The sequence below is a fragment of the Anomaloglossus baeobatrachus genome, chromosome 1 (genome assembly GCF_048569485.1).
Source record: "Anomaloglossus baeobatrachus isolate aAnoBae1 chromosome 1, aAnoBae1.hap1, whole genome shotgun sequence".
NCBI lineage: Eukaryota > Metazoa > Chordata > Amphibia > Anura > Aromobatidae > Anomaloglossus > Anomaloglossus baeobatrachus.
In genome coordinates, this window is record NC_134353.1 from 872,178,156 (window position 1) to 872,197,328 (window position 19,173).

The window sequence follows — 19,173 nt, forward strand, 5'->3', positions numbered from 1 at the left end:
GGTAGATACATGTGTACATTAAATAGACAAAGTGACGTCAGAGTACCGCCCCGTATAGAAAAAACAGGCGGGAACGGGTGCATCGTGAACCATATATGACGCAATACAAGTGAATACATGCTGAAGGAACAAAACATAAAACCTTGTCTCATATAGACATTCGCGGTGTGACCTCAACATAATAAATTGTGTAACACTTGAAAAATGTTAATAATCTAATTGTGTGTGACAGAAAAAAAAATATATAATAAAATCCACTGCATCCGGATGTGCACATGTATATACACAAAATCTGTTAACGTGATAAACTCCGGGGAGAGCCTAGAACTCATCCAGAATTATAAGCGGAGAACTATAGGCAAGTGCGGATCAGACTTGTGGAGGCTCAAGCACGTCCACCCAACGGGAATAGTGGTAGATCAAGACGTGTGGAGGAAGAAAGGACAACACCAAAAAAGATGTATACAAGTCACCCTAACGATATGGAGAAAAAGAATTCTGCACCAAGACTGCAGAACTCCAAGACAAAAAACTGTGTATATAGAACCGTTTTAATAAACCACATCCACCGTGACAGAAGTGAGTGAAAATTGATTAATTGTACAGGCGTATACATATATAACACATATGCATATACATATGCCCACACATACATGCATAGAGGTGCCATCAACAATAGTGTAAGGCAGGCTTTGCACGTTGCGACATCGCAAGCCGATGCTGCGATGTCGCACGCGATAGTCCCCGCCCCCGTCGCAGGTACGATATCGTGTGATAGCTGCCGCAGCGAACATTATCGCTACGGCAGCTTCTCAATGACTCACCCGCCCTGCGACGTCGCTCTGGCCGGTGACCCGCCTCCTTATTAAGGGGGCGGGTCGTATGGCGTCACTGCGACGTCACACGGCAGGCGGCCAATAGGAGCGGAGGGGCAGAGATGAGTGGGATGTAAACATCCCGCCCACCTCCTTCCTTCCGCATATCCTACGGAAGCCGCAGTGACGCTGGTAGGAGATGTTCCTCGCTCCTGCGACTTCACACACAGCGATGTGTGCTGCCGCAGGAGCGAGGAAAAACATCGGACCGTCGCGTCAGCGTAATTATGGATTACGCCGACGCTGCACCGATGATACGATTACGACGCTTTTGCGCTCGTTAATCGTATCATCTAGGCTTTACACACTACGATGTCGCATGCGATGCCGGATGTGCGTCACTTTCAATTTGACCCCACCGACATTGCACCTGCGATGTCGTAGTGTGTAAAGCCCGCCTAACCCTCAATGAAAGTACAGAAACCGCTCCTGACTTTCATAAGGAGTGAGAGTTCTATACAGTTGAACACCGTGGGGAAAAAATATACAGCGGCTGCGCAAGAAGCGAGTATCAGAAGGGGAAGAGGTGAATAGAGTTCAGACCCGTGGGAAAAAAAGTGGGTGCGCATGCGTCAGCTACAGCATAACGCAAGTGTCTCAGTTAGCATTAAGGACAGGAAGATAATGAAACTTGAGAGTGACGGGGAGTGCATAGAAAAATAGGGTATGAGATCACACCCGGGGAATAAGAAATAATAAACATAGAAGAAGCTTATATATATATATATATATATATATCCAAATAAATGTGTTTTTAATAAATGAGTGGAAAAGGTGTAGAAAGATTCAAAAACAAACCCAAGGGTCAATACTAGTTAGAGAAAATCGCGGGGGGAGAGAACCCACATGAACAGTCAGTCCACCCGTTGGGTGGATGTGCTTGAGCCTCCACAAGTCTGATCCGCACTTGCCTATAGTTCTCCGCTTATAATTCTGGATGAGTTCTAGGCTCTCCCCGGAGGTTCTCACGTTAACAGATTTTGTGTATATACATTTGCACATCCGGATGCAGTGGATTTTATTATATATTTTTTTTTCTGTCACACACAATTAGATAATTAACATTTTTCAAGTGTTACACAATTTATTATGTCGAGGTCACACCGCGAATGTCTATATGAGACGAGGTTTTATGTTTTGTGCCTTCAGCATGTATTCACTTGTATTGCGTCATATATGGTTCACAATGCACCCGTTCCCGCCTGTTTTTTCTATACGGGGCGGTACTCTGACGTCACTTTGTCTATTTAATGTACACATGTATCTACCACGGTAGATTTGATGTTGTCTTATTTCTTATGGTCCTGAGGAAGGGGGCAGAGCTCCTGAAACGCGTAGATCTATGCAACAATAAAGCTACATTAATCTGATCCTCAGACTTGTGATCATTGGCGCGGCATTAGAAACCCGTCTTCTACCTCTCTCTGTTATCTGCCGCTTTGGGTTGATGCTGCCGTGGTCCATTTCTACATGTGATTATAGTAGTTGTGACTGTCACAACTACAGTTGGTGAGTAATATTGCTCCCCCCTCCCCTGCCCTGTACATATAAGAGTAAGACCCTATTGCGCTTTATTTTCCACAGCTTTTTCTTCACTAAACTCTTATAGCAAGAGACAACCGTGACAGATATTGGACTGTCGGAGAAAATTTCAGGATGATCCTAAAATGCCCTCTAACCTTCTCAGATGAACTTAATGTGACCTTCTCTACACTTTTGGATGCTCATGTCCAACTGTTCAATGTGTCAGGACTTTTTGCACAACTTGTTCTCTAAGGGTACTTTCACACTTGCGTTGGACGGCTTCCGTTGCTATCCGCAGCCTTGAGGAATTACAGTAACCGTTGCAGGAATCCGTTATATTCCTCATTGACTTCTATTAGCTACGGATAGCAATGGATGGTCTTGCATTGCATCCGTCCCACTGCGCATCAGTTGTTTTGACGCTGACCGCGAGTGACCGTCGGGCGGATGGAACGCTGCATGTAGCGTTTTTCTGTGCTTGGCGGAGTGTCAAAAAAACGCAACCTGCAGGAGTCCGTTGGTGTCCGTTGTTTTTATAATGGATGCCTATGGTGGCGGATTCCGTTAGAATGCGTCATTTGACGGATTCCGTTAACGCAACCGTCTTTACACAACTGCGCATGCTCAAATGTGTAAAGTCAAGGAAAAAAACCTATAGCGGATTGCGTTATTTTGTACAATCCGTAGCATCCGTTGTGCCACTATATGAAATGCATCGGTCGCATGCGTCACACAACGCAATGCTACGGATCCCGTCCAACGCAAGTGTGAAAGTAGCCTAACAAGGAGCTTAATGGCAAAATTCACAACAGGTGTTTGATTCTTGATTCACCCAATACATTTTGGAGTTCAATTAGAATTGGTATTAAACAGTCCTCTTCATCATGTTGTTCACATTTTGACACCATGAGACCAAGATGACACCTAACAATTGATCAACAGTACCTCGCATTGCAAGGCTTCAAGCAAAATGTTCTCAGATGGAAGTGGCCACTGATCTTAGAGCAGGGGTCTCAAACTCGGCTGAGTATAAGGGCCACACATAGAAAAAAATATGTATTTGGGGGGCAGCATGCTTTGCTGGACCCAGTGACACTTTTAGTGATCACATATTTTTTCTATACACCTTTTGGATCACATTTTTTGAACATTTTTTGCTTGTTTATTATAATAAATGTGCACGGTTTTATTTCAGTTTATATATTAAAAATACTTTTTATGGGAAAAATAAAATCATTCTTTATTTTGATTTTTCTTTTTTACATTTTATCTCCTTCTTGTAAGTAATATCGTTTTACCACCATATAGTAATTTTAGCCACCATTTTGCAGTCATATTTCCATCCTGGTCCTCATCTTTTAGCAATGTCCCCATCCTGTAGTAATGTGCCCATATTGTCCACTGTGGTAATGTGCCCATATTGTCCCTTAGCAGTAATGTGCCCATATTGTCCCGTGTAGTAATATGCCGATATATGTGCCCTGTAGCAATGTTCCCATATTGTGCCCTGTAGCAATATGCACATTTTGCTGCCCTGTAGTAATGTGCTCATATTGCCCCCTTGTAGTAATGTGCACCCGAGGATGGTAGTGCTCGCTCATTACTAGATACGAGTACCAAGCACCCGAGCATGTTAGTGCTCACTTGTCACTACATACGAGTACAGAGCACCCGAGCATGATAGTGCCCGCTCATCACTAGTTACAAATACGAAGCACCCGAGCATGGTAGTGCCCGTTCATCACTAGTTACGAGTACCAAGCACCCGAGCATGTTAGTTCTCACTTGTCACTACATATAAGTACCGAGCACCTGAGCATGATAGTGCCCGCTCATCACTAGTTACAAATAGGAAGCACCTGAGCATGGTAGTGCCCGCTCATCACTAGTTACAAATAGGAAGCACCTGAGCTTGGTAGTGCTCGCTTATCACTAGTTACAAGTACAGAGCACCTGAGCATGGTAGTGCCCGTTCATCACTAGTTACGAGTACCAAGCACCCGAGCATGGTAGTGCTCACTCATCACTAGTTACGAGTACTGAGCACCCGAGCATGGTAGTGCCCGCTAATCACTAGTTACAAGTACGAAGTACCTGAGCATAGTAGTGCTCACTCATCACTACCACCAAGTTATCCATGAGTCAGAAGCCTCCCATCGGCCTCGGCTGCCAGCGCCATACCTACTACACTGATAGGGATGGTGGTCGCAAGTAATGTCAGCCCACAACTTCACAATGACTTGTAACAACCACAGCAGAGTTGCCACCAGTCTAGAGATTTTTGGGATAGTTGGTAAAAAAAAAAAAAAGACATAAATCACTTATAATCCTCATGATTTATTATGGTTTTTAATGTGTCCATAAATAATATTGGCTGTCCATGATTATTGGATAAGTTCTCCATCAAAATATAAGTTGGCAACCCGGAAGCACAGTAACAAAACAAAAGCAGGTATTGTCCTATATATCTCTGTAAGATAACCTATATACTCTGTAAGATGCCCCTTTCCCCGTGGCCCTGATTATGTATTTTACATTATTTTCAGCATTACACCGTACATGTTATATAACCACTATAATGTATAATGTAAGTGTCAAATGACATATGAGAACCAAGAAACACAAGAATCCTTTATACATAAGGACATATTCTCATGTCCTGCCATATTATACACAAAAAACTAAACAATCCCCACCTACCATATATTTCTGGTTATACCTACCTGCGCCATGCTTCCAACCTCTTTTCATATATAAATTAGTTAGTAAATTGCATTAATCGCATTAGTGGGCATTTTCACCCAGTAACCTAAATGCATATTTTCCATTTTTTATTTTATTTTTTTTTTATAAATTAGAAACCAGCAGTTTTATTGTTACACAGCTCCCCCATCTGGTTAAAATAGGTAATTACAGCTATAATAGGGAAAAAAAATTGAAAAAATATATTACAAAGTGCTTCCATTAGGTTTATATAAAATAAAATAAAAAAAATAAACAACTTTCAGCAACAGGAGAGAAACCCGATTAGCCGCACTTCTGTTTCCTATATGACGCTCTGTCGTTTGTGGGATCGCTGAGCTCCCTCCTGACTTTCCAGTAGGGACATAAAAAGTCTTTTTACCCTTTAAAATGGCCGGCAAAGCCGTTACTACATTATTATAGCGCCCGCTTATGATTCCCATCAGTCTCTGGCTTAAGCGTCAATTACCGGGGTCTCACGGATGGATACGTTACCGCTGCTTGGGACGCAGCACGCGGCAGGTTCGCCTGAAACTACAGATCGCATCTGATTCCCTATAAGAAATATATTCATTACATATGAAATTGATTCTGTACCCTCTAAACTAGCTTGGGACCGGCACCGCAGGACTTGAAAATAACTTCCCGGAGAAAAAAGGTAAAAGCCAATTACTTAATAGAAATGATATTAGGAAAACGAGGAGAGGAACTGGGGGGCGTCAGGCTAGGAGTTTCGCTCTACACCCTTGATATGATGATTGGGAACTACGCAGAATTTCGATTCAACCGTCAGGTCACGGAAAACAATTTCAAAACTCATTTTCAAAGCAGCTGAATAGAATATTTAATACTTGGTAAAAAAAAAAAAAAAAAAGTTTATACTGCCTGGCGCTCTGTATCAATTATTTAAGTGGGTGACAAATTAATGAATGATGCCGGCTTTCGCGTGTCGGCGCGGCTATTACACTTTTTTTGCTATATAATGAAAGCTTCTACCTGACAAGCAATTTACACGAGGCAAATAAGCAGTCGGAAGAAATAATGTAAAGCCGTCCAACAGATGAAACCGGGTCCGTCACTACGCACAGGAAGATCTCAGGTGGGCTGACTCACAGTCACTAAGAATCGCACGCACGCTCTTCCTTGTTAACTCCTCGCCTCCGCAGCCAATTTACTATTTCTCCATTTGCATTTTTCCCACCCCTGATTCCAAGAGCTATAAAACTATTTTTTACACATATTCACATAAAGGCTTTTTTGCAAGACGAGTTGTAGTTTTGAATGTGTGAAGGAGGATATGTTCCGGTTGGAAGTAGCATAGACTCACAGCCAAAAGTCCTTCAGGCCTCCAAGTGTCCTTGGCCTCCTCTGTATGACCGCGGTTTGGGGTGCTGGCAATCTCCCTACTTTATTTTGGAAGGTTTCATCGATTCCATGCCATTCATTTTACCAAACAAATGTACTGGGAAAAAAAATTCCAAAGTGGGAGGAAATGTTAAAAAGAATGGAATTCTGCAGTGTTTTTTTGGGGGGGTCCTTCCTACAGTTTTCATTTTCTGGTAAACACAAAAAATGGCAGCATGATTGTCAAAGTCAGACTGGTCACCGCAATCCCAGACTTGTTTAGGTTTTTTATTTTTTGTTTCAAAGTGGTAAAAAAAATATTCAGAAAATAATTAATTTAATTGATCATTAACCCCCCAACCCCACCCCACCGAGACCAGTAACATTAATATTTTTCATGTGGATGAAGATGACTGCGGGCTTGACTTTTGCATGTCGAGCTGACGGTTGTAACGATCCCAATTTAGGGTATTTATAGAGTTTTCATTGCTCTTTTTTTTTTTTTAGTAATTCAAAACAATAACAGAAGGCATAACAATCGTCACAATCGGCTACAAAAGAAGGGTTATATTTAAGAATAGACCAAGTTTAATCAGACACATAAAAAACACACCCGAGTGACCAAAAGAAAAGAAGAAAAGGGCTGAGACAGTAAAGAGCAGAGATAGGATAGACAGAAAGGAGTAAAGAAGGACCTCGGAGACCACAGCGAATACAGTAGTACCAAAAACAGATGGTTAGGCTGCTTTCACACTTGCGTTGTTTTGCATCAGTCACAATCCGTCGCCTTGAGAAATTACGGTATCCTGCAAAATATTTAGCAGGAATCCGTTTTTTCCCCATGGACTTCTATTAGCGACGGATTGTGACTGATAGCCCTGCGTTGCATCCGCCGCGTGACGGATTAGTCATTTACTAACTGACCGTCAGGCCGGAGCAACGCTGAATGTAACGTTTTTTGTGTGCGGTGGATCGGTTTTTTACTGTGAGCATGTGCACAGTGAAAAACCATGATCGACTGTAAATTCAGTTCCACCGGCCGGAACGATCAGCTGATCGTTCACAAAAGGTGACCCCCGGACGATCAGCTGATCGTTCACAAAAGGTGACCCCCGGACGATCAGCTGATCGTTCATAAAAGGCGGCCCCCGGGCAATCAGCTGATCGTTCACAAAAGGCGGCCCCCGGGCGATCAGCTGATTGTTCACAAAAGGCGGCCCCCGGGCAATCAGCTGATCGTTCACAAAAGGCAGCCCCCGGGCGATCAGCTGATTGTTCACAAAAGGCGGCCCCCGGGCGATCAGCTGATCGTTCACAAAAGGCGGCCCCAGGACGATCAGCTGATCATTCACAAAAGGCCACCCCCCGGCCGATCAGCTGATCATTCAGAAAAGGCGGCCCCTGGGCGATCAGCTGAGATCGTTCACAAAAGGCGCCCCCCCGGGCGATCAGCTGATCGTTCACAAAAGGCGGGCCCCCAGGCAATGAGCTGATCGTTCACAAAAGGCGGCCCCCGGTAAAAACAAACAATCAACAGATCATTTTTTTGCAGCTTGAGTCACATCAGTTGTGCCGCTATCTGCAAGGCATCCGTTGCATCCGTCACACAACTGACTGTGACGGATGCAAAACAACGGAAGTGTGAAAGCAGCCCTAGAAGACGGGAAGAATGTTTCTCTTTCAGAAAGGGACCCAATCAGGGGTTTAATGCATGACGTGAAACTCTGGCCCTGTCACAAAGGCCTCCCAGTGGTACCATTTGGTGGCTGTGGCTGCAGCCGCACCACTTCATAGCTTTTTACTGCATTTTTACGGAGGTGCGGTGACCAATAAAACCTTTGATTGTTGTTTCCTCAAGGCGTTTACCGTACGGGTTAATTAATCTTATATTCTAATAAATATGACTTTTATAGATGTGGTGGCAATCACAAATATGTTTATATTTTTAATAAGGGGAAAGGTGGATGATTAATTTTTTTTACATTTTATTTTTTTTTTTAACCTTATGTTTTTGTCCTCATAATAATAATAATAATAATATATTTATTCACTTAATTAATTCCACAGCACTTTACATACATTGGCAACACTGTCCCCATTGGGACTCACAATCTAAAGGTCTTTGGAGTGTGGGAGGGAAACCGGAGACCCCAGAGGAAAACCACGGAAAAGTGGGCAGAACATAGAAACTCCTTGCAGATGTGGTCCTTGGTGGGATTTGAACCTAGGACCCCGGCGCTGCAAGGCTGCAGTGTTAACCACTGTGCTGCTCTTGAACCTGTAACCATCTGCTTGTTTATACTATATCCAGTAATATCACAGTTTAGCAGCATATAGTGAAATTTGCATTCTCCTGAGAAGGTCAGCCTGTAGCTGGCAGATGGAAGCAGAGGGGGTCTTAAACAGACCACCAGGAGCCACGGTAGCCCACGGGCAGATAGAATCTGTCGTGAAGGTGCAATGGGAAGCGCTCCATTTACATGCTGCTGCCTGAGATTGACAGTGACATGTAAGTAGTTAACAGCTCAGCCCGCTGCTGTTAGAGACAGATGTAACATAGCCGGTATCTACATTCAATGTTTTGGGGGGGTCATGGGTTTCATATCATAGCATTTCTGTATGCAAGGTGTCGATTTGTATTGAATTGATGATGCCCTACAACTTTGTAATTCACTTTTTTTCTCTATCTCGTTCCGTTTTCGAGATAAAATTGCTAAACTCCGTTGTTTTCCACCAGGTGGCGCTATAGGTGGTTTCATTGCGTAATGCATGGATACTTTACAATACCTAGACACCACTTCTATGCCTATAGCTGCTGTCGTTCTCAAGTTAATGGCGGTGGACAGGATATGGGTGCACACACTGTACAAGAGCCCAGGTCGCTCTGTAGAATATAAAATTCACCTTTATAATACTCACCTAGATGGCGGTGCAGTCCGATGGGTGTCGCTGCTCTCGGTCTGGCGCCTCCTCTATCTTGTGCCCAGCCCCGTGTGCATGACGTGTCCTGCGTTAAGCACGGAGAGGCCTCCATTGCACTCCTTCGCATATGCACTTTGATGTGCCTGGCTGAGGGCAGATCAAAGCACTATAGTGCGCATGCGAGGGCGGTCTTTGACCTTTCATCAGGCCTGCGCATTACAGTATTTTGCTCTGCCCTCAGCCGGGCAGATCAAAGTGCGCATGTGCAGGAGAGCAATGGCAGCCTCAGGGTGAATGACGCAGGAAGAGTCATGCACATGGGGCTGGGCAGGAGGACGGCAAACGCACAAGATAGAGGAGGTGCCGGACCGAGTGCAGCCACACCCATCGGACCAGACTGTTCCCTAGGTGATTATTAGAAGGGTGTTTTTTACATTTTACACAGCGGCCTGGGCTCTTATATACAGTATTCTGGAACGCTGTATATAAGAGCTCACTGGTGATGGCCGCAGTTTATAAGGGAAAATCCTGGTGACAGGTTCCCTTTAAAGGTGTAGAGATATTCTGACAAAAGCAAACACAGCAGCATCATCAGGGGTAAAAGATGTATTTAGCAATCTATGCAGTGTGTATTGTGATATCTGGTGACAGCCTTTTTGAGGGACTTTTCTCGTTTTATTCTTGCATTTTATTCTTATTTACAGAGTCTGCGGCTTTCAATGCACAAGTTGGACAAACACATTGTATGTGTGAGAAAATGGCTCCTGTCATATGGTGCAGTGATTTTTCACAGTGTATTTCATTATGTACGAGATCTGTGTGCTTAAAGGGATCTGTCAGCATAGAATGACTGCTCAGACCAACTACAGGTGCTCGGTGCATCCTAAGGCCACGTGCACACGTTGAATATTTGGTGAGTTTTTTACCTCAGTATTTATAAGACAAAACCAGGAGTGGGTAAAAAAAAAAATACAGAAATGGTGCCCGGGTTTCTATTATACTTTTCCAATGACTGTTCCACTCATGGTTTTGACTTATACATAGTGAGGTACAAAAAAACTCACCACATGGCCGAACAGTTCAGTGTAGCTTCCCACCTACTTGGTTTTTCTCTGTCTCCGCCCTTCTCTGACTCTATAAAACCAGCACCCATTCAAGTCTATGGGCGCATGGAAATCATTGGACTGCACTCGGATGACATCCAAGTGCAGTCCGATTTCCGCAGACTCAAAGAATGGAGAAATGTGTTCTTTATCGTTTCCTAATAGTGTGCTTTGATTCCCTCATGCGAGAGAATCAGATCAGATCACGCTATACGGACATTCTAATCAGAGTTTGATCGCATCGGCATGTCATTTGCATAATCGATCCAATTGTCTCACAAGAGGGAAGTAATGCTCGGGTGACCCCGGCCTAAAGGAGAATATCAGCCCGCATGTCGGAGTTTTTACACTGATCCCAATATCCGGATGCAATTTTGCAGTCCTGTTGACTTTCATGAGGAAAATCAGCAATGAATGTGGTGTCTTGCAGAGTGCATACAATACTATGGTAGAGTACTCAGTTAGTAAGGATATAATGCTACTATACTGTATTTTGGCTCAGGATAATCTTGTATAAAAACTGTAAGCCAAAGCTAAAGTTAAAGGGAACCTGTCACCAGGTTTTTCCCTTATGAGCTGTGACTACCACCAGTGAGCTCTTATATACAGCATTCTAGAATACTGTATATAAGAGCCCATGCCGCTCTGTATAATGTAAAAAACACCTTTGCTATACTTACCAAGGGGGTGGTCCAGTCCGATGGGTGTTGCTGCTCTTGGTCCAGCGCCTCCTCTCTTCTTGCGATCGCCATCCTCCTGCCCAGTCCCGTGTGCATAACGCGTCCTGCGTCAATCACACAGAGGCCTCCATTGCACTCCGGCGCATGGGCACTTTGATATGCCTGGCTGTGGGTAGATCAAAGTGAGCATGCGCAGACGTGAGCATGTGCTTGTGGTCTTGACTCTTTTCTCGCGCCTGCGCAATACAGTATTAGATCTGCCCTCAGCCGGAGCGCAATGGAGACCTCTCTGTGAATGACGCAGGACACATACTGCACATAGGGCTGGGCAGAAGGACGGTGATCGCAAGAACAAAGGAGGCGCTGGACCGAGATCAGCAACATCCATCTGGCTGGACCGCCCCTAGGTGAGTATTATAAAGGTGTTTTTTATGTTATACAGATTGGCTTGAGCTCTTATATACAGTATTCTGGAATGCTGTATATAAGAGCTCACTGGTGGTGGCCGCAGCTCATAAGGGAAAAACCTGGTGACAGATTCCCTTTAAGGCTGCTTTCACACTACGTTTTTTAACATGCGTCATGAACATTTTTTTGCTGTAAAAGCGGATCCTGCTTTTACAGCAAAAAAACGCATGCAAACGCATATGTTATTTTGCAGGATCCTGTCACTTTAAGTTTATGGGCGGGCATTGGAGTCATGTGATTGGGAGTCAGTGGAACTGAATGTGATAGACTGGGAGCCGGCATCTGACAGCTGCGGAGGCTCGTAACCAAGGTAAACATCGGGTAACTTGCTTGGATACCCGATATTTACCTTGGTTACGAGCATCCGCAGCTGCTAGGAGCCGGGCTGCCTGCTTCCTGCACACGTCACCAACGTAAACATCCGGTAACTAAGAGATGCGCTTTGCTTGGTTACCTGATATTTACCTTGGTTACGAGTGTCTGCAGCTCTCAGGCGGGAGAGAGAGAGGAGAGGGAGAGAGATGGAGGGGGAGAGAGACAGAGAGGGAGGGGAAGAGAGGAAGGGGGAGAGAGACAAAGAGGGAGGGGGAGAGACTGATCGCGCAAGGCTGGTTTCTGTGCATGCTCAGTAGAGCAAGCAGGATCCTGTCTATCAGCATGCCAGCGTTCACATGCGTTTGCGTGCAGTATAATAAGGATCCAGCAATTTGCAGTATTTGGACGCAGCTCAAAAATGCTACAAGTAGCGTTTTTGAAAAATGTTAAAAAACTGCAAGTCGCTGGATCCTCAATATAACGCACGCAAACGCAGGTGAACGCATGTTGACGCGAGTCCATTTCAAATGCATTGAAATGAAAACGCATTTGCACTGGATCCGTTTTTGCGTTAAAAAAATGTTCAGGATGCATGTTAAAAAAACTCAGTGTGAAAGCAGCCTAAGTAATGTATATAACTAAAATACTTCATGCTCAAGGAAAGATGGCTGTCAGCTCACTTAGGGATCAGATTACAGCTGCCTATTGAAGTCTATGGAAAGGTGAGAAAAAGGAGGGAGGCGCTGAGTAAAAGACACCATAAAGTCTGCCATTAACTGCTAGGACATGTGCAGATGGCTCAGCAAATGATCAATCATTCTGCCCGACAGGATCAGCAGTAATATTGAGGTTTGCCGATCAGTCCATTTTTGGGCATTATTTATATTTTGTGTGACAATTTGATTACTATGTATTTTACTTTCTGTGTCGGATGCAGGAATTCATATTAAAAATGCACTGAGCAAATACTGCAAACGATCCTGAGGCACAAAATGACAGCAGATGCCAAACAAGTGGGCGTCAAAGCAAGAAAACAATACTGCTGCTTGTGGGAATTACCGGAGTGATGTCTTCAGCAGAAGGATGCAAAAAAAAAAAAAAAAGAGTAAATAAGAAGATGCCCACGGCTTATAGGGCGGTCTGCACAGCGGCGGCGGCAGAAGAACGCTTCACATAGAGCACAACAGACAGAAACGGCGTCACATGCGGTGGGGGGCGAAGAAGTGTTTACCCCGCTTCCTTAATTACATGCAAATCAGGCCAATTAAAGCAGGAAAGAGCAGCGCTATTATGGAACATTTCTGAGAAGGATTAAACCAAAATGTGCGATTAGGAAAATATGACCAAAAACGAGGTTTTCTTTTCACTTTATCGCTGACCCCAAGTGTGCAGAGAGCTTCTTAGCAAGAAAAGATAATACAGGAAAAACGTTATCATACTTTTAGACTAAAAAGAAAACTATAAAGAATAGAAAGTAATTCCGCAATCATTTAGCCTTTTTTGTGACTCCTAAATAAGGAAAAAAACTATCTGTGCGAGATAAGAGGGAGAACTGCAACACTTTTAATTAAAAAATAATACAAAAGTAAAAAAAAGAAGAAAAAAAAACAAAAAAACAGAAAAAGCAAAATGCAAGAATCAATGTTTACTGCACAGCAAAAAATAGTTGTCAGGATCGCTGTCCACATAATGCTCAAGAAAAAAAAAAGCTCTTCCACTGGTCTAATCTATGCTGAAATGGCAAGAAAAAAAAATTATTATATTCAGCATAGATTAGATCAATCCAAATATCTTTTTATATGTATATATATATATATATATATATATATATATATATATAGTTAGGTCCAGAAATATTTGGACAGTGACACAAGTTTTGTTATTTTAGCTGTTTACAAAAACATGTTCAGAAATACAATTATATATATAATATGGGCTGAAAGTGTACACTCCCAGCTGCAATATGAGAGTTTTCACATCCAAATCGGAGAAAGGGTTTAGGAATCATAGCTCTGTAATGCATAGCCTCCTCTTTTTCAAGGGACCAAAAGTAATTGGACAAGGGACTCTAAGGGCTGCAATTAACTCTGAAGGCGTCTCCCTCGTTAACCTGTAATCAATGAAGTAGTTAAAAGGTCTGGGGTTGATTACAGGTGTGTGGTTTTGCATTTGGAAGCTGTTGCTGTGACCAGACAACATGCGGTCTAAGGAACTCTCAATTGAGGTGAAGCAAAACATCCTGAGGCTGAAAAAAAAAAGAAAAAATCCATCAGAGAGATAGCAGACATGCTTGGAGTAGCAAAATCAACAGTCGGGTACATTCTGAGAAAAAAGGAATTGACTGGTGAGCTTGGGAACTCAAAAAGGCCTGGGTGTCCACGGATGACAACAGTGGTGGATGATCGCCGCATACTTTCTTTGGTGAAGAAGAACCCATTCACAACATCAACTGAAGTCCAGAACACTCTCAGTGAAGTAGGTGTATCTGTCTCTAAGTCAACAGTAAAGAGAAGACTCCATGAAAGTAAATACAAAGGGTTCACATCTAGATGCAAACCATTCATCAATTCCAAAAATAGACAGGCCAGAGTTAAATTTGCTGAAAAACACCTTATGAAGCCAGCTCAGTTCTGGAAAAGTATTCTATGGACAGATGAGACAAAGATCAACCTGTACCAGAATGATGGGAAGAAAAAAGTTTGGAGAAGAAAGGGAACGGCACATGATCCAAGGCACACCACATCCTCTGTAAAACATGGTGGAGGCAACGTGATGGCATGGGCATGCATGGCTTTCAATGGCACTGGGTCACTTGTGTTTATTGATGACATAACAGCAGACAAGAGTAGCCGGATGAATTCTGAAGTGTACCGGGATATACTTTCAGCCCAGATTCAGCCAAATGCTGCAAAGTTGATCGGACGGCGCTTCATAGTACAGATGGACAATGACCCCAAGCATACAGCCAAAGCTACCCAGGAGTTCATGAGTGCAAAAAAGTGGAACATTCTGCAATGGCCAAGTCAATCACCAGATCTTAACCCAATTGAGCATGCATTTCACTTGCTCAAATCCAGACTTAAGACGGAAAGACCCACAAACAAGCAAGACCTGAAGGCTGCGGCTGTAAAGGCCTGGCAAAGCATTAAGAAGGAGGAAACCCAGCGTTTGGTGATGTCCATGGGTTCCAGATTTAAGGCAGTGATTGCCTCCAAAGGATTCGCAACAAAATATTGAAAATAAAAATATTTTGTTTGGGTTTGGTTTATTTGTCCAATTACTTTTGACCTCCTAAAATGTGGAGTGTTTGTAAAGAAATGTGTACAATTCCTACAATTTCTATCAGATATTTTTGTTCAAACCTTCAAATTAAACGTTACAATCTGCACTTGAATTCTGTTGTAGAGATTTCATTTCAAATCCAATGTGGTGGCATGCAGAGCGCAACTGGCGAAAATTGTGTCACTGTCCAAATATTTCTGGACCTAACTGTATATATATATATATATATATATATATATATATATATATATATATATATATATATATATATATATGTTTTATATATTTACATCCCTGTCCTGTAAAACTGATAGGGAAGGCTTTTTCTAAATAACTTGTTCAGCCAATTCTGCCTCGGGGTGCCGTTATCCTGGTCCACTCATCCCCAAGAAGTGACCCCCAGGGCTCCGTGGACCTCTGAAATCTGGGGATGTCAGGTCAACTTCCAGTTGACTAGACATCACCGTGGCCGGCCCCAGTCTCCCTGAGTGACTGGATTGTGGGTGAAGTTTCATTGCTCGTCACAGCCCAGCATCGCTCATGCTTGCGGCGCTCTACAGTGAAGGAGAGCACGCACGACATGCTGCGCTGTGACGCTGGATTGTGACGAGTGGTGAAACTCCACCCACAGCCCTGTCACTCAGGGAGACTTGGGCCTGCCATGGTTATGTCAGGTCAACAAGAAGTTGACGTGACATCACCGGATCTCAGAGGTCAGAGTCCAGGGGGTCACTTCATGGGGATGAGCGGACTGCAATAGCACCGCTCAGAGGCAGAATTGGCTGAAAAAGCGTTCCCTATCAGTTTTACAGAGAAATGGCCACTATTGCAAAGTAGTGACCCACCCTCAAGGACAGAACACTATGGTGCCATCAATGCTCTTTAGGTAGGATCGAACCACTCATTACGTATTGTGGGTTGGTAATATTCAATTTACCGGCTCTACAGACTGCATTATGGCTTAGATATATTGAAGTCAACCTGTTACTAGATTCTTACTTCTCAACCATGGGCAGCATGAATCAAATCCTGGCAGACCGAGTGCTGCGAGGTATACTGTTCTCCAGCATTTCAGTGGAGCCATGTTTTAAAATTCCGTCCGGGAACCAGAATCAGAGACGACACAAGTCTGTCATTGCTAGAAGTGATTGCTGTGTTTCCCGCTTTCGGAGAGACCTGTCAATCACCTGCAGCAGCACGGGAGAAGCCGGACGAGGGTTGGACCTTTTAATTATGCTTTCTCTGAAATGTTAGAGCAATGAATATACCTGGCTGTATTCTGTCGGACTCTTGCTGCCTGCGATTTGGGGTTCCCTTTAAACACATTCCCATAGACAGAGACATCAACACTAATTATTCCATAGCACACTGCTAACAGAGGAAGGGGGGACAACATGCGTCTTCTGTGAAGATATTTCTTTCTGGAGACTCTTGAGAACAGGTTTATTATTTTATCACACTTTCACACATGTGGAGGACACTGACCTGTGAAATCCCCACTCAACTCGGCTTCTTTCCACAAATAAAGCGGAAGCCGTTTCACATCCTTGAGGAGCTCTTGAAAATGAGCTTAGAGCAATCACTGGAAACGACGAGACGTTCACAGTCATTTTTATGTGATAAACTGTAAACAGTTGTAAGTAAATTAAAGAAAAACATGTGCAAAATGCGATTCAGCTAAGGGTGGTGGTGAGCGGACTACAAGGAATAAGCTAAAAGGAGTGACAGCCTCCCCAAGGAACTACAATAAATACAAAGTGTAGCGGTAAGACGTCACACGTCAGCGTTAATAACATTACTACGCCTTAAAGCCGAGCACTAAATCCTTACCAACATTTACAGCACTAAATTTGGGACCCAACAAGAAAAACTCCAGACAAAGCCCCAAACCTTCCTGGACAGTCACATTTGGAAGTAATTTTGCTGAGCTCCCACCCCTTTCGTGGACCAGTTCATGGGACTGTCCTTCAAAAAACTTGAGATTGGTCGTAAGTATACAATACATAGCTGACAGAACTGCTGGCCATAAAAGTAGTCACTGACTTGTAGGTAAAAAGAACAAACAATAAGACAACTGTAAGATCAGATTTGGTATTCTGTAAGTTTTACAAAATGTGAGAACATTATATGGCTAGGGATAGAAAAGTACACATGTGGCACACACCATTGATACAGGAGCCTCGATAATGGCAGGCTTGTCCCCTAGGACCCAAAAAAAAATATCCTTTTCAACAAAAAACATATCCCATGGGGCTTTCAACACAGTTTTGCGTGTAATCCATGATGTCCCGCTGACTGTAGGAACCATGGACCAGATGATTGTTCCTCATCAATGACCACACAATGGATGTTTAGATATGGTGGGGCAATGTACAATATATTTATGTGGTACATCTAACCCTTCATTTAGGAAGTCGTTCTGTACCAGGTGTCTGCTGAACTTAGAAGCATATGCTACAAATGACAGTAGGGGTTTCTACAAAACTTGTGATTGATTGGCAGCGCCAACTGGAATCTCCATTTCTGTGGTGTACTTCATATTACCTTGGGGAACAGAGACAGTGACAGGGCTGCAATCCCAAATGTGCTGAGAAATCTCCCCGACATGAGCTTCAGAGTCGTGACTGCTCATCTTACAGCTCATCCAGAACAGCAGATACCTAAATGTAAACTACATGGACAGACGTTTTTGGACAGATCTTAATCATTGAAGTCAAGCTTCTGTATTTGGTCCTATTGCACTCGGTGTGTAGTATACCGCCACTTGCTGTGCTGTTTGCCTATACTAACATTTGTGACACAATGTCTAGTTGTAGAGATCTCACTGATCTTGTAATAAGATGTCACCGGTGTAACAAGTCAGTTTCTTCTCTCCTAAATATCCCACCATCACATGTGAGTGGGATTATTGAGAAATGGAAGGAGCAATACACAGCCCTTCAGTATAATGGTGTAGTCTAGCCCTAGGGGCTCCCATACCCATTAGACTGACGGCCTGACGGCGACTAAACTAGAAGCTGTCAGCTGTCTAAAGTATACGAGGGCCTACCAACCTTAGATAGGTGATGTCGGGGGAGCTAAGCATCCAGACATGTCCCATTTTGGACTGCTAGTCCTTTTGTTCTCGGTGAGATAACCCGCCAGAGGAAACAGGCAGCGGAAATTTTAGGATACGGACACTGCCATCATAGGATGATGATTCAGCTGATCGTTCAGCTGGCAGCCTTCCCTCTCCCAACATCACCTGTTGGGAAAACGTTAGTGAGGCTAAGATAAAATATGAGACTCATGGCTATCTCACCTCTATCGGAGGGTTCATCCGACTCTAGTTTGACATGTATGGGGGTCTTCACACTACACACATAGCATATTCTAGCGTTTTCTGAAATGTCTCTTTAAGAATTGTAGAAAGGAAACATTTTTTTGTTATATCATCACTTCCTAACCTTTAATCAATGATCCCTTAAGGCCCCGTCACACTAAGCAACATCGCTAGCAACATCGCTGGTAACGAACAACTTTTGTGACGTTGCTAGCGATGTTGCTGTGTGTGACATCCAGCAACAACCTGGCCCCTGCTGTGAGGTCGTTGGTTGTTGCTGAATGTCCTGGGCCATTTTTTAGTTGTTGCTGTCCTGCTGTGAAGCACAGATCGCTGTGTGTGACAGCGAGACAGCAACAACTAATGTGCAGGCAGCAGGGAGCCAGCTTCTGCTGAGGCTGGTAACTAATGTAAACATCGGGTAACCAAGAAGCCCTGTCCTTGGTTACCCGATATTTACCTTTGATACCAGCCTCCTCCGCTCTCACTGCCTGTGCTGCTGGCTCCTGCTCTGTGCACATGTAGCTGCAGCACACATCAGGCAATTAACCCGATGTGTGCTGTAACTAGGAGAGCAAGGAGCCAGCGCTCAGTGT

The 19,173-nt window shown here is 43.7% G+C and overlaps 1 protein-coding gene across 1 annotated transcript in view; it reads right to left on the bottom strand.

Annotated features, from left to right (window-relative positions):
* IPO11 (importin 11) overlaps positions 1-19,173 on the bottom strand; it is a 643,145-nt gene that overhangs the window by 525,781 nt on the left and 98,191 nt on the right. The window lies entirely within an intron of this gene.